Source organism: Podarcis gaigeae, assembly GCF_964106915.1.
Source record: "Podarcis gaigeae genome assembly, chromosome: 5".
NCBI lineage: Eukaryota > Metazoa > Chordata > Lepidosauria > Squamata > Lacertidae > Podarcis > Podarcis gaigeae.
Window position 1 is genome coordinate 28,755,588 of NC_139681.1, and position 15,753 is coordinate 28,771,340.

The window sequence follows — 15,753 nt, forward strand, 5'->3', positions numbered from 1 at the left end:
TAGATAGAATTAATTGTTCATCACCATTCCTTTAAAATAATCTGTTCATGTGTGAGGTGGGGAACTGAATCTGATCAGCAGGCCAGAGAGTACCATCTTCCCACCGCTTGAGTGACAAGTTTGACAAGCTGGCAGGGCTGCCCACCTGTCAACCATCCACTATCACATTAATGGATGCTGGCCTGCTTTTGCATGTGTGGTTTGAAATCAAAATGTTTGGGCAAAGGCACAATCTACAAAAGCACTGATGATCCCCTTATCATCAGGTACTGTCTTGGTAACTACCGTATTTTTTGCTCCATTGGACGCACTTCTTTCCCCTTAAAAAGTAAGGGGAAATGTCTGTGCGTCTTATGGAGCGAAGCCAGTAAGAGCCGCTGCTGCCGACAAGCTCTGCGCAGCTCTCCCTTTAAAGCAAGAGCTGCCTAGAGTGTGTTCTGCGGCTCTGGCTGGGTTTACAGGGAGGCGGGAGGAGGGACTGCCGTCTGTCCCTCCTTCCGGCTCTTTGTAAAGCCAGCAAGTGCCGCGGCTGCTGAGCTGAGCCGGGGAGGAGGGAGGGAAGGGGATTCCGTTGGTCCCTCCCTCCTCCGTGGCTCGCTTTGAAGCAGCAAAGTGGGAGGGGAGCCGCTTACACCCGTGTAAGCAGCTCCTCTCCCACTTTCCTGCTTCAAAGCAACCACGGAGGAGGGAAGGAGGGGACCCATGGATCCTCCTCGCTGCTTGAGGCTGCAGCGGATTCCCTCCTCCATGGTTGCTTTGAAGCAGGAAAGTGGGAGGGGAGCAGCTTACATTCGTGTAAGCAGCTCCTCTCCCACTTTCCTGCTTCAAAGCAACCATGGAGGAGGGAAGGAGGGGACCCATGGATCCTCCTCGCTGCTTGAGGCTGCAGCGGATTCCCTCCTCCCGGGCTCCCTTTGAAGCAGGAAAGTGGGAGGGGAGCAGCTTACACTTGTGTAAGCAGCTCCTCTTCCACTTTCCTGCTTCAAAGCGGAGGGAATCCCTTCCGTGGCTTGCTTTGAAGCAGGGTGTGGGGGTTCAGTGGGGAAAGAGGGCAGGAAATAGATGCCGGGCAGGAAGACTTTGACCACTGGAAAGTCCACCTCAGCCTCCTCAGATTTCCACTGAGACAGCCAGGCATGGCCATAAGAGCTGGAAACTTGCATGGGCTGTTTATTTAAAGACGAAAACATGCACTCATGTGAAAGAAATCCTCCCAGGTTCCTGGACACAACCCACACTTGATATTCACACAGGTTACATGGATGGCATTGGCAGCTGGAGGAGCAGCATGGTTAAAGAGCAAGTCCTGGTTTCAAGCTGAAGATCAGCTCTTTCCCCTCCCTCCCTTAATTCAGGATGCTACAGTTTACAGATGCTGTGTCTGCCTGCCCTTTCGCCTGAGCTGTAAAAGCACCTTCAAAAGGGTGATGGGAGGTGACACAGTCATCTTCCAGATGTGCAAAGAACTAAAAGTGACAGCAGGCCTCACACCCAGATCTGAAGCATAAATGGGAACCTAGGAAGCTGCTTTATAAGGAGTTGGATCCACTACTCTAGCTTAGTAATGTCAACACTGACTGGTAGCAGTTTGCCAGAGTTTCAGGCCTGGAGAAGCCGGGGATTGAACGTGTGGTGTTCTGCATGCAAAGCCACTGAGGTTACAGCTGTTCCCTTTAAAAACAAACTAAGATTGTAGTCCCCATGGTTCTGAAGAAAGGGCTAATTTAAACAGGAACAGAGGGACCTTCCCTGTACCACGTCAGGACCCCTGAGCCCATTTAGCTCAGTTTTGTCTTCACTGATGGGCAGAGGCTCACCTGGGTTTCAGGAGACACACCCTCAGCCCTACCCGGAGAAGCTTTCAAGGACTGAACTTGGGATCTTCTCCATGCTCTCCCCATTGAGCTATGATGGCTCCCTCTCTTCTCCTCCCCTCCTCCTAGGCAGGAGGCCTATCTCGGCTTGTCATTATAATGTATATATGTCAAGGGCTTTGAGATGCATATAAAATCAGGCTTAGCATTATTAACTGGACTTAGATAAGCCATGGTTCCCCTTCCTTCCCTCCTCTGAGGCTCGCTTTAAAGCAGCAAAGCGGACAGGAGCCACCTGCTTTGCTGCTTTAAATAGTTTAGTACAACATTTTATTCAGAATATTTTTTTTCATGTTTTCCTCCTCTAAAAACTAGGTGCGCCCTATGGTCAGGTGCACCCTATGGAGCGAAAAATACGGTACTTTTTATGACACTTTGCAAGACTCTACCATCAGCTGATGCCAGGGTTTACAATGCACTGTGCATAGCACAATTTTTTAATTTATTTTTTTGCTTTGCTGGCAAATCCTACAAAGTCTCTGTTTACCTGCCCACACAGTTTGTAGGGCAGCAGAGTAGGGCAGCTTTGTAACACAAATGAGGCGGCTAAGGGAGCTTAACTGGGCCTGCGGGCTAGAGTTCTCCACTACTGGCTCAATGCGAGAGGAGAATGAGAGGGTCTCCTGCAAAAAAAGGGGGCTGGGGCTGGAACCACCTTTCCATCTCAGTCAACACAATGGAACAGAGCAACAAGACCCTGTAAATGCAAAATACTTTGCAGAAATTAAGCCTATGAGAATCCTCGGGAATGGTCATGAATTTTCACAGAACCCCTTTTATTTTTCTTTATCAAAAGCCAAGGAAAAAAGTTGTGGAATGGCCACTGGTGGTTAAACAGCCAAGACGGGCACAGAAATGTATCCTGGCAGGAATAGAGATGAGGATCTAGTATGTCAGACATTTAAAAAGTACTGCTTGAGGATTATGAGGAGTTTGGAGCTAAAGGGATCCAGTGAGGTATTAAATCAGCCCTCCCCAACCTGGTGTCCTACTGATGTTTGGACTAGAACATCTATCAACCCTGGCCATCATCAAAACTCCCATTACAAAATACACACAGTAAGATCTGTAACAAATACAGAAAGTTATACTTAGGAGCTTAAAATTCCTCCAAACTCATCCTCCTGGAATTGGCATAAAGCATGGAAACAGCTTCGTTCACCATCCTTAAAGCATAATTAAAAGAATTCTTGCACTATTCAGGACCAGTACTGTAAAATTAAGTTTTGGAAAAGAGAAACTCCATCTTACATCTCTGACCTCTTCTCTGCAAAAACATTGTGTTTTCCCTGCAAAATGTCACAAAGATATTTAAAGAATGGACAGAAATTGTGGATATGTAATTTAGTGTGGGAGAAAAACTATTTGATTTCTCATCAGACATTATTTAGTTTTGCTCTACAATCTGTTTCAATGCCTCACTGGTATTCATATTTATGTAACAGTGCTTCAAACAACACAGTGTATAAGTCTTGTTAACCTACCATCACTGCTTGGGAGGCAACTACTTTTAACACCTGCTCATATTATGCTGCAAGATAAACTGTAATTCACAATACCTTGCAGAAATTTAACCTGACTGAATCAGGCAGTTACCTCCCATCTTTCAGGATAATCTAAAACACTATGCAAAACTGAATTCCTCAAGGCATATACAACTAAGTACCCCAAGGCAGTTTTTATTCCTGAATGCTAGCTTTTCTAAAAATATAGATGACACACACAAGAGACATATTTTTACTAAGTTAATAGCCTGTCAATATGAGGTACTTTTTAAAAAGATTATGCAGAAAGGATGCTGAAGGAGGATTGTTTCAAAACATGACCTTTCTTTATATGGTAATTTCTTCCCCTGCTCAAAAATTGCATGGAATGAGTTGGCATCAGATCAAACTGAGAGTTATCCATGGAAGCCCTAACACCTCACTGAAGCAATTAATTTTTAATACTTTAAAAAAAATTTTTTTAGATTTTCCTCGGTTTTGATTCAATGATTTATTACCTAAAATAACTAATATTTCAACAATGCATATTCAAATAACCCTCATCACGCATTTACTCTAAACCTTAAATGTGGCCATTTATTTCCCTCAGCTGCTGCCTCTGCCGCTCGCAAGAGACGCACAGCGCAGCGCCTCTCCCAACCCTGACTCCTGTGCCTGCCCTTGTGAGAGGGGGGGTGGCGGCGGTGGGACCAGTGGCAAGAAAGGGCTCCTTTTGGGCTGCTCGTCCCTCCGCCGCCGCCCGCCTCACTTAAGTATAAGCCATGGGGGGCTTTGTCACCATAAAAAATTTGCTGGAAAAGTCAGCTTATACGCGAGTATATATGGTACTATAAGTTTATGCACACAGACAAGACCTTTTAAAACAAGAAATGAAACAAAAGTAAGCAAAAAAAAAATCACTTTGGTGGTTAGCTCATCTACCTGATAGTCTTAATAAACCTAAAGTTCTATAAAAAACTATGTTTGGTCCATAAACAGGAACAAACAATAACACAACTTTCTATTTCACTATAATTTTAAAATTAATAATTTTAAACTGCACAAAAGTTTAAAATGGATATCTGAAAAGCTAAACTTTAAAAGGCACTATATATACTATGGAAGGTTTTCGTTTGCTGCAATGCCAATCTCTGACACATATTTAACCTACCAACAAGCATTCGTTTCTTATCACATCAACATATCTGTAGCCTGCAATATGTTTAAAAACCAAATTAGTCAAATAAAAGAATCGAGGGATGGAGTCAATTACATTGATTGAAACCAGAGACTAAACCTGGCTGTTGAGCATCTTTGGAATATGAATGGTCCAGAGATCATTCCTGGGCAAATCTCTCACAGACTACACCAAGAAAATGGAGCAATGAAGCAGCAGATATAACAGCTGGAACACAAGTTGAGAAAGACTTGGAAAGTACAGGCTAGAATCCACTGTAGGGCCTACACTCCTTCCACTACCATTGCCCTTGTGCAATTCCAGGCAAGGGATCTGCTTTGTGTAATTCTCCAGGGTGATATTAATATATCATTGACACCCTCCTGGCACCACCACTCATTTGATTAGGATAATTGAAAGGGGGAGGAATTGGGGGAGCCATATCCCAGGGTAAGTGATTAGTAACTGCAGCAGATGAAGGGCATAAACCACCAAGTACTGTTTGCACAGAAGTCCCACTTAAATTAAAAAGAGTGTGTCATAGGGTATATTTGTCAAATTCCCTGAGCCCCAGGTGTGTTTTGTGACTGGCACTGGTCCAATTGCAACCATGCGGGGATCTCTGGATGCCAGGTTGGCAACTGACATTTCCATCTGACTGGCCCCTCCAGCTTTCTTAAGCAGGTAAGCACAAGAACTTACTTACTGCATTTATAGCCCACCTTTTCCTCCAATTAGTACATGGTTCACCCCGCCCCTTGGCCCAGCGGCTGTGTCTAGCCCAAGGTCGCCCAGTAAGCTTCATGAATGAGTGGGGATTTGAACCCTGATCTCCCAGGTCCTAGTCCAACACTCTAGCCACTACACCACACTGACTTCCTAGAGTACTTCTGCTATGTGGAAGGTATATAAATTAAGTAGATAAATAAATACAGTATGGGGAAAGCAAAATGTCACTTAGAGAAATAACTTAAATATTTTCCTTGAAGCTCTAATTTGTTTTATTCTAAAATGAGGTTTTAATGTGCTGTAAACTTCTTTCAATCTTTTTCTTTAAAGTATAAAATTGTACAGAAATGAAGCTGTTGTTATATTATTTCACTGTATAAAATATGATGCCTAGAGAGTCAGTTGTGGTGACCGTAACCTAGGTTTAAGGTGCCATTTGGCGATTAGCTTATATATCTGAGTTTCTAACACTGATACCAGTTATCCACTTGAATTAAGGTTTCCTGCTCTTACCACATAATGCCAGTGTTCACACATAACATACATGAGAGGTGGCTAACTTATGACTCTCCAGATGTTGATGAACATCAACATCTGGAGAGTCATAAGCTGCAGCTGATGGGAGTTGAGAGTCACAGGCTAGCCACCCAAACTAAGTAATGGTTTGTTTTAACCATGAGTTGTCTTATAGACAAGCACACAAGCTTGTTTTTCCTTGTTTTTTCAACACTTTATTTGTTGAACAGAGGCTCCTCTGTAGCTTGGTGAGCACCTGGGGTGGGTTGACCAAAAAAACCATGATAAAAGCAAGATGGCAAAGTCCAAACATAACACACAACCATAGTTTAAACAAACCACAATTCATTAAGACAACAACAATGATTTCACCAACTACTTTACAAAACTTTCTAGCACAGTGATTTCTCTAATGTGGTTCTTCATTGTAGAATCTTCTACAATGCTCAGAGTAGATAAGTGGAAGGTATTCCATCCAGAGGACTGCAACTGAAAATTCTATTCATGTTTTCCATTATAGTCCCTCACTCCTACTATAGTCAACATTGTATATTGTAAAATGCAAATAATGCTCTGTGATGGCAAATATATGAGGGGTAAATCTGGAGGGCTATTGCCATAGGCTTACATTTCCCACCACAGAAATAACTGCAAGTGTCAGGGTTAAATGATCTTTTATCAGTATGTTCCAACAGTTAATCTCAAAAAGCATAACTTTATGAAACATTATATATATATGTCAACCTCAATGACTTGTTCATGGGAGTACTGATGTTGTTATTTCTTCAAATGTTATTTAAATTTGCTACACACCTGGTCCAAAGCACATAAGATTACCAGAGAAATCTGATTAGGAGAGGTTTGCAAGCATCTCCTCAAAACAGGTGACCCAAAGTATGTTAAATGCTCAATTTGCAGGTTTTGCTACTCACACACTAGTTAAATAACTAAGATCTGGAACGGGAAAAGACTGAAAATAGGATGTTTGTACATTTCTACCTTAAATAGAAGGCACGACATCCTGAAATGTTTAAGGTAAGTCAGCATTTCCCATGGATCTAGAATTTCACACACAAAGTATCTCAAGAGAGTCTGGTTATTAGAAGATTCTGAACAGGGAAATTTCATAAAGCTTTCAATAGGAACAGCAAAAAGTATACCCTGAAATGGTTATAATACATCCAGGCTACACCAAAAGCTGAAATGTGTTATACACATAGCCCACAATATGAGACTACTAAACAGGTTTAATTTAACAGTTAAAACCTAGGGCATGTTTATTTCATTAAAAAAACCCTGACGTTCTAGCAAAAAAAGAAAAAAGAAAAGCTAAACCAAGCTAGGGTAGAATAATGAGTTCCAAGGGCAAGCTTGGATTTATTTATTATTTATATCCTGCCTTTCAGTACACAAAGCCTTCCAAGGTGGCTTATAATTTAAGATTTTTAAAGACTGCAAACAATATCAACATATAAAATGTCATTAGCATTCTTCCTGCAGGTTGATAGAGTGGCCCTATGGTGGGGTGTGGAGAGAAAGTTTAAAACTGCAGAAGGCGCCAAGGTGATCTTCACCTGCATCCCTCTGCCTCCTGAAATCTTCCTCCAGGAAAGTTGATGCTAAGGGAAAGCCAGCTTGATGAAGCTGTGAGAAGTATTTGAATCATAGAGTTGGAAGTGACACAAAGAGCCATCTAGTCCAACTTCCTGCAAGCAAGGAATTCTGCCCACAGGCAGTTGGGAACGTTGATCTATGCTGATAGAATGCATTCTTCATCTACTAGTATTAAATATTTCTCTTATAAATCTTTTGTCTTAAAGAAACACTGGACTGGTATCTGGTCAACAGCTGTCAGACAATATGGCAATGCTTTCTATCTTGCAAAACATGCAAAAATGCAATTCTTAGCCATCCCTGCAAAGCAATCCTATACAGGGTGCCTCCAAACTGTCAGTATCTTATGGGAGGGATTCAAGCATGTATTGGCACTTTAGCTTTGCACATTTAAAATGGATTATAGTACCCTATCACTCTGGCACAACTAATCAATATTTTTCTAAACAATTTTTTTGGAGGTTGGAAAGTGAGGGGGAAATGCATTGAAAAATGTTGAATAAACAAATGATTAGTGGGAAGACCTAGATACACTGCACAAACAAATAAGAATGGTCATTGTCATATCATTGCACTATAAACAGATCAGAATGAATGCTTAAGACTGGGCACAGTCTACCCATTGCGTAAGTAAGCTTTGTACAAGCAAACCAGGATGAATGCAGAATAAACAAGTCATCTGTAGGAGCCCACAAACCACTTCAGACCAAAAGGACTATGGACTAGTGCCATGAGCATATTTACTTCTCAATAAAGCAAGCATGATGGTACAAATATTTTTAATCACATTGACCTTTGCAGGTCAATGCCAAAACTGCCTCCTTAACACTTCTTTGCTGGCTTCCAAAGTTTTCTAAACTCTCAATATACTTCCTACCAGTATGTAGCACAGCCTTACTATTCTTAAAGTCCTTTGTGAAGTTTTCTCCCTAGCCCTCCTTACTCTTAAGTAATATGGATTTCTCTATCCTATCCCGCCTTCCCAGAGGAATCTGTTTGCAACAGGACTTTGTTTATTGTGACTGCTTTGCATATTACAATAATAGCAGGCATTTGCTGTATCCTCCTCCACCAGTATACTTTAACCTTCAGTGTAGTTGTAAAATTATTTTAATATTCACCTTGTTAACAAAGTTGTCAAGGTGACATGGAATCTGAATATCAGAACATATTATGTATTGACACCACCATCTCAATCCCTCTTATACACCAATGTACAAGTATTTTGTTTCAGAAACACCATACCAAAACACATCAGTTCTAGCGTGTCACAATAGCATTCTAAAATGTTACTGTTCATAAAGCAGGTTAGAAAATGTGGTTCCCCCACTTGTGACTTGACTACAACACCCCTCATCCTTCACAACTGGCCAAGCTCACTGAAGCTGGAATCCAACCACATCTGCAAGACACCATGTTTGCTATCTCTGCCAATGAAGTATGATAAACGGATGGAAGATGCCCTTATCTTTAAACAAGTCTTCACAAGGAAGTTTACCTGCAGTTTGGGTGGACCAATTTTATCCACCCACCATGTCTGCTCTGAACTGGAGTCTAAATGTAAGAACAGGCTCCACATATTTAGGGTGTGACTGTGACACACTATGAGAGCATCTTGTAAATCACTTAGCTAACACTAATACAGTGGTACCTCGGTTTACGAACTTAATCCGTTCTGAAGGTCCATTCTTAAACCAAAACCGTTCTTAAACCGAGGCACGCTTTCCCTAATGAGGCCTCCCGCCGCCGGTGCCCTTCCACTGTTCGGATTCCGTTCTTAGACCGAGGTGAAGTTCTCAAACTGGGACACTATTTCCGGTTTTGCAGAGCTTGTAAACTGAATCGTTCTTAAACCGGACTGTTCTTAAACCGAGGTACCACTGCAATGGCGTCCAGGGGTTAGCTACCAGAAGCAGTTGTAACACAGCTAAACTAAAACTTAATATTTTGTTATGTAAGTTACATTAAAAAATGACCACTTTTTGTAGACAACACTGTTACATTGTTCATTACTTGCTCATAGTACTGTAGAAGCTGGAATTATCCATTCAGCTGTCAAGGAGGGTGGTAGCAAACTGGCTGGTTTTCAAGCAGTTAGAATCTGTTAGATGAAAGCCAGCCAACCCAACCACCACCTGCTTTCCTAAAAATGCACTACTATTTTTATATCCCTTCTTGGTATATTTGTTGTCCTCAGGCCAACTATGTAAAAGACAAATGGCTTTGCAGGAGCCCTGATCCAACCTGGGGAGTACTGACATCGCATTTCAACATGAATGGGGGGTACCCTTAAATCAGTGTTCAAAATCAGGGGCCAGGCACGTTTTGCGACTTGGGGTGGTCTACTTGTGACCAAGTTGAGATGTCCTGTTGCCAGGCTCAGCAACTGACATCTCCATCATCTGCTGAAGTGCAAGTCAACTGGCTTGCTCTGCAGCGTGAAAATAAGATTGACCCTGGGAGCAGCACAGTGCAAGGAGTAAAAGAAATTAAATAAATATAAAATAAAATAAAAATGCAGCAATATCCTGATGCGGTCTGTAGCAACTAGGAGCGTATTTGGGAACTACAGGGAACTGAAGGCAGTCGTCATCCCCCTACAGATCTGTCTAGCCTTTGCATATGTGATGCGGTTATAATTTTAGAAATAGCTAACAGGACCAGTGGTCAGGGATGATGGGAATCGTAGTCCCAAACTTCTGGAGGGCCGGAGTTTGCCTATGCCTGGTTTAAGGTGCCATTTGGAAAACAGCTTATATATCTGAGTTTCTAACACTGCCCTGAATCACCCCAATTCACTTCATTATCCCCCCCCCCCTCAAGCAGATATACACAATGTGTGTGAGCCCATTTTTAAATTTGTTATTGATTGTAATGAGCAGTTCTCCAGGGACATTTAGCTTCTCAGCGTGGATCAGAAAGTGACCTATCCAATTAGAGGACTATATTTCTGGACACTCCATTCAATTTGTTTTCAGACAGTTTTGGGATTCCCTGCCTCTGCCAGTCTGAGTTATTATTGGGCTGCTTTGTCTTGTGGATGCCCCTCTCAAGTTTTTTCCTTCAGACCTGTACCTGTACCTTGAGGTTACCCCACATCTATCTGTTGGTGCACTGGTGGTGTGAATTTGGCTGCGTAAGCATAAGCACAGGAAGACTCAAACTGGGGAAAAGACCTGGATAAAGATCATGTGAGACAACTGCACATTTGTCTCTTTTACTGAGTATACACATTTTCAAAAAAACCTGGAAGATGGCTCCCAAAGTGGATATACATAGTGGTGCTGTGGTCTAAACCATTGAGCCTCTTGGGCTTGCCGATCAGAAGGTTGGTGGTTTGAATCCGCACAACGGGGTGAGCTCCTGTTGCTCTGTCCCAGTTCCTGCCTACCTAGCAGTTTGAAAGCACGCCAGTGCAAGTAGATAAATAGGTACTGCTGTGGCAGGAAGTTAAACGGCGTTTCTGTGCACTCTGGTTTCCATCACACTGTGCCGTTGCGCCAGAAGCAGTTTAGTCATGCTGGCCACATGATCCAGAAAGCTGTCTGTGGACAAATACCGGCTCCTTCGTCCTGAAAGCGAGATGAGCACTGCGACCCCATAGTCGCCTTTGACTAGACTTAACCGTCCAGGAGTCCTTTACCTCTTTACCTAGTAAAATAGGCACAATCTTCACATAGGACCCTTGTTCTTAACCACTCATTTGGTCACTATAAGAATTTCACTCAGGCAAGCGAGTGGGCTGCCAGGGATGCGACAGATTGCAGGCAGCGGGCTTATGTGGCAGATACGGTGCTTCAGGTTGCGGGCTTTTCATGTTGCGAATGGGCCGCCGGAATGGATCCCAGAGGTACCACTGTAACTTTCGGGAGCCAATTTACAAGGATGTTCTACACATTTATTTACTGTACAGTCATACCTTGAGTTGAATGTGCTTTAGGTTGAGCATTTTTTGGTTGCGCTCTGCAGTGACCCGGAAGTAATGGAGTGTGTTACTTCCGGGTTTCACTGCTCGCACATGCGCTCAAAAATGACGTCACGCGCATGCGCAGAAGCGGCAAATCGTGACCCGCGCACGCAGGTTGCGTTCGCTTCAGGATGCGAACGGTGCTCCGGAACGGATCCCATCCTCATCCAGAGGTACCACTGTATATTAAGTGGTTCATCAAACTCAAAATTTCTTAATATCCAATCCTTCACAAACTATTTCTGAGTGTTTATAAATAACTGATTTTTTTTTCTAACACAAAACTATACATTTCATCACTAAAAGCATTATGTTTTTATTTGAAAGGAATGATAGCTCTAGTGTATGTTTTAAGCAAAATGCTCTTTCCCTAAAGCTTGCTATCTGGAGACTGGCTCAAACGTCTGTTTATAAGTAACAGAGAAGATAAACAGAAATATCTCATTTGTTGACACTTCTGAGATTTGAGTTTCAACTGTAGACTTGTTAGTTCAGCATATTATGCAACACTTTTCGACTGCAGAAAAATGTGATTTCTTGGGTTAATATTACTAATGGAATACCAAACATCTGCCTAACATTAACAAATGACCTTTTATGTGAAAAAAGCTTTCTTAATTACAGATGTTGAACCCAAAAGTAATTATAGCAGGTAACCCCATAGGGTCTTCACACTGTCCTCAGTCCTAATTCTATTAACCATTTTATTACCTATGCCCAATGTAGGACATTTTAGGCTAGGCTAGGCTTGCTAAAAGGCAGTCACCTGCCTACTTGTGATATGGGGCAGAAAGAGATACAGAGGACCTTAGCTCTGAATACAAGAGAAATAAATATCTGAATTGGATAAGGCTTGGGTGGCAGGATTTGGGTTGGGTGACCACTCCTGGTTTGTTTGTTTTACAAAATGATATGCTAGGTTTTACACCAGGGTAGACTCAAGGTTTATCCTTGTGTTTTTTTCCATAGTCCCAATTTTCCAGACTCCAAGAGGAATAGGGAGGACCACAGAGGAGTCTGAAATTAGTCTGAAAGGCTCTCTGAGCTGAATTTCTGGCACAAGCTTAATATTCCCTCCTGAGATTCACAGAGTACGTCTGCATTTAGGTAGTTATGCATTATACATGCATACTATGCTTGTATCAAGTTTCCAGAACCATTTATAATGCAAGTAGAAATACAACTGGAGCTAACAAAGGATTTCAAATTCTGGATCAGAGAATGCTGTGTGCAACGCAAAGACAACATGCTCATTTTCCAGACAGCGTATGTCAGCAGTAGAATAATCACTGCCAGCTGGTGTGACCATATTCCTTGTTACACCACTTCAGTGTCCCATTGACAAATACACGAAAATGAAGCGCGCGCGCACACACACACACAGAGTATATACATATACAGTCTCAAAAAGAAGGTGGAGGAACTAACATAGTTACTCCTACTCTGAATTTATAATACTCCACAATATATTTCAAATGGCCTCTTAGGACTGTAACATTAAAAATGTTGTGGCCTGTAAAGCAAACCAGAAGAGTGGTCTACAACAAAAAGTTTTAGAAAACAGTCTGGTTTTAATGCTTTTGATTTGCTGGTAGCTTATGTCTAGTGCAGTGAAATTTACAACACTGGGCAGTGTTCTAAATTGCTATCTGAATACTGCACAGATGAACTAAACCACCACTCCCTTACCCTAAACATAAATGATTTCTATTTCACTCTGAGTACCAACAGGCTTTAGAACTATTCATAGAAACAACCTAAGAATGGAAGCCTAGAAGGATTAACAAAGATGCTCCACCCACAACAGCAGTCAAATACTAGAGAAGCCAGCAATGGCCAGGGAACTCCTTCTACATTCCAGTAATTAGAATAGAACTTAACCCTATATAGAAGATTTGCAATTGTAATCTGTACTCCTAAACCTTAGTACAATAAAATCTAACCTTTCCTCTAAAAAGATGCAGAACTTTGGACTGTGGGTCTTTCTTTACTTTGCACCTTATCACACTGCTATGAGAACAGTAACAATTGGGGCAGCTTGTTCTCTACTTGCTCTCTTGAAAATACATCCCAAGCAGCACAACAGGTGTATACTCACTGGTAAGCATGCATAGGATTCCAGTTTTCAAGTAATGCAGATATTAATTTGCTGCGAAGGACCTGGACATCTACACTCAAGGTAACACTCTTTTACAACACTGATACTGTATTTTCTATATACAAACTACAGTATTTGTTGCTAGGAAAATAATATTCTTTGTCCAGCTAGTACCTCCACTGCAGTTTTAAACTAATGTGAGATCAGCTGTGTGACACTCATGGGCTCCTAGTAAACAGTATCTGCTACAACGCCTCCCCAACCATGCCTGCACTGTTATGACTTATAGGTCCCCCACCCCGCCCAATACTTTAGGAGATGAGCACTTCGCATCACATCTTAAGCGTGGAAATGCTCAAGCTATTTTAACAAGACTTAAGCGATGAACAACAGCAAAGCCACCCTTTTTCATTTCTACAGCAGCATTGCATGATTTTTACCAACCATTTGCTTCTTAATGTTTTTCTTTCATTCACTGAAGGTGCTGTGCTCACAATTTCCAGTACACACCTCCTCTATTTATTTTAAACAACTGTGAGCAGATATATCCTGGCAGCAAGTCTAAGCTCCACCCATCAATTTGCTGGGGGCAGGAGGTTGCAGGATTTATGAAGGAATTAAGTTTGTAAGCATATACACAAAAAAAGGGGTGGATTTTTTGGGAAATTATATTCGGCTCTTTCAGCAAAGACCCCCCCCTTTCCTATTTTTCCTATGTTTCTCCATAGCCTTTAACTGCTAAGTGGTGGACTAGAAAAAGGAAGGGGTATAGTCATTTCTCCAAATATTTTACATCAAAGTAAATCTGCTACATCTTTATAAGCACGCATTGCATACATTTACAATTAAGTATAAAATAAAAAGTTCAGGATTTTAAAGCAACACCAAAAGGGATATTTACAATCTTTAAAAAGCACCCTTCCTCTGTAAAACAGTCACACAACAGACCCACAAAAACGAGAACAGCACATTGTCAGCAGTGAAGCAAATATTACTGTCTAAAAGTAAGTATCATTATTTTCCTATTTAATTTGTTAAAGAAAAATCCTTGAACAATTTGTTATTAATGGTACTTGGAGGTAATCGGGAAGCCAATTTAAAGACCACTGGGAAAAGAGAGAAACTAAGTTTTTATAAGCACTGCAGCATTTTTTAAAAATGCAGCTTGTACAACTGTAGTAGTAACATGTATCACATTGCTAGATTCTCCAGCAAGTATTGAACATAAATGTTAAATCTTTAGAAAAACTGTAAATGGAATTCGAGTACTGTAGTATGTATTTCTTACACAGGGCAAGGAAATCCTGGTTGCTTTTTCCTTCCCTTCCCCCACAATATATCCTGGCTCCCTCCCTCCCTCCATTCACATTCCTACACCCATTAGGAAAACACTGGCAGGAGACACACTAGTTCGAAAGACCAATGGCTTCTTAAAACGTTTATAAAAATTCCACAAGAGGAGGTTTTCTGTTTGACTACAACTGCTCAACCTATGGCATTTAAAAAACAAAGACCCACCCACCAGATTTGCCAGAGGACAGCCAGCGCCTGTTTTATAGGGTGGTATTTAAAGGAATGAACGGGCCAAACCAACAGCTACATTTCTCACAAGAATGTGAATAAAAAACCAATGCCTTCTATCCGCTTTCCTCATCACATATGCTGGGCACATACACAACTCCGCATTAATATTGCGAAGCGAAGCAGCGGCAGCAAAGTATATATGTACGTGTGTGTGTGTTGTCGTCTGTGCGTGTGAAAGACAAACCCTTCTTTCCTAAGAACTCCCATCTGCAAATCACCAACTGTTGGCGGCTGCTGCTGTGTAATCACGGTATCCCCCGCCCCCCGTTCAATGATCCGAATCAACCTGGTTCAACACCAGACATCCCCCCTCACCCCCACCCCCAAAACCCCGCACACATACAGTGGGCGCAAAAAAGCCCACATCACACCAGAAAAAATTGGCGCTTCCCTTCCTTAAAGATGAGGCTGGGTGGGAAGCAGAGAGAGAGGGAGGTGGGGGGAGAAGAGATTTTCTGCTGTTGCTAACCCACTGTAAGCCCCTTCTCTGTTCGGGGCCTAGAAAAGGGGAAATGAGAGCGGATGTGTCATGTTTAAACTCCCTCGTCGCCTCCCCCCTCTTCACGAGCAGGGAGGGGGGAGTGTCCTGTTACTACCTCCACTCCTCTCACTCGCCCCAACAAACACACCACATATATGTGGCCCCATATATGCGTGTGTTTGTGTGGAGAAGAAAAGAGAAGCCCCACACTTCGTCCCCCTCCCTGCTC

At 42.1% G+C, this 15,753-nt stretch overlaps 1 protein-coding gene across 4 annotated transcripts in view; it reads right to left on the minus strand.

Annotated features, from left to right (window-relative positions):
- JMJD1C (jumonji domain containing 1C) overlaps nt 1–15,753 on the minus strand; it is a 118,984-nt gene that overhangs the window by 83,043 nt on the left and 20,188 nt on the right. The window lies entirely within an intron of this gene.